Source organism: Tachyglossus aculeatus, chromosome 1, assembly GCF_015852505.1.
Source record: "Tachyglossus aculeatus isolate mTacAcu1 chromosome 1, mTacAcu1.pri, whole genome shotgun sequence".
Taxonomy (NCBI): Eukaryota; Metazoa; Chordata; class Mammalia; order Monotremata; family Tachyglossidae; genus Tachyglossus; species Tachyglossus aculeatus.
The window spans coordinates 75,569,503-75,570,612 of NC_052066.1; the positions used below are offsets into that span (position 1 = coordinate 75,569,503).

Sequence of the window (1,110 nt, forward strand, 5' to 3'; positions counted from 1 at the left end):
AGTGCTTGGCATATAGTAAGGGCTTCACAACTTACTATTACACTTCTTCACTTACCTGGTTAATGTATAATTTTCCTCATCCATATCTCTCATCCTCCACTTCATCATTTCACCCAATAACTTGGAATGTTCAGTGTCTTAAATATCATATCAGCATATCTTAAATATCCTATTCCTTAATCACTACTTAAGCATATATATATATATATCCCTTTTCCTTCCTCCTATCTGCAGTTGTTCCCTCTGAAGGTCACAGCTGGAGAGTTTCCAGTACTCTATTAGTCACGACTACAGGAGGGAGAGTCAAGCAGAGGCCTACCCATTCCATTCCTAGCTTGTCCAGTGGCTAGTGAGTGGAAGGCAATCTGCTACAAATCAAAACTCACCTGCTGCTGGGCAGCAGTGGCATGGGAGAGAGTTGAGTGCAGAGACTCACTTACCACACAGAAGGAGGCGATGGTAAAGCCCAAATTTTTACTAAGAAAACTCTATGGATGCACAACCAGAAGGATTGCAGATGGAAGTGGGAGGTTCTGGGAGAGATGTGTCTTTGGCATGACCATGGGTCAGTCGCGACTCAATAGCATAAGACAACAACAACGTCTGCAATTCATTTTAGCGTCTGTCTCTCCATTAGGTTGTAAATCCCTGGAGAGCAGGGATTATGTCTACTCCTAATTCTATTTTACTTTCCCAAAGTGCTTAGTTCCATTTATTTCAAATTCATTGAGTGAGTTGTTTACACATGATGCCTCCACTTCCTCTCTACCAGGTCTCTACTTGATCCCCTGAAATCTGGCTTCCACTCCCTCCCCTTCCCAGAAATTGCCCTCTCTAAAGTCACCCCAATGACTTTAGCCCAAATCAATGGCCTCTGCTCCACTATAATTCTCGTAGACCTCTCACCTATCTTTAATACTGTGAACCACCCCAGTTCCTGGAAACACTATCATCATCATCAATCGTATTTATTGAGCGCTTACTGTGTGCAGAGCACTGTACTAAGAGCTTGGGAAATACAAGTTGGCAACATATAGAGACAGTCCCTACCCAACAGTGGGCTCACAGTCTAAAAGATGGCTTCACAGACACTGTCATTCATTCATTCAA

At 43.0% G+C, this 1,110-nt stretch overlaps 1 non-coding gene across 1 annotated transcript; it reads left to right on the plus strand.

The window, feature by feature from the left end:
* Positions 1-238: 238 nt before the first annotated feature.
* Positions 239-376, plus strand: LOC119937778. The gene has a single exon (XR_005454209.1). It is a non-coding gene; the product is annotated as a small nucleolar RNA SNORA7 (small nucleolar RNA).
* Positions 377-1,110: the final 734 nt, after the last annotated feature.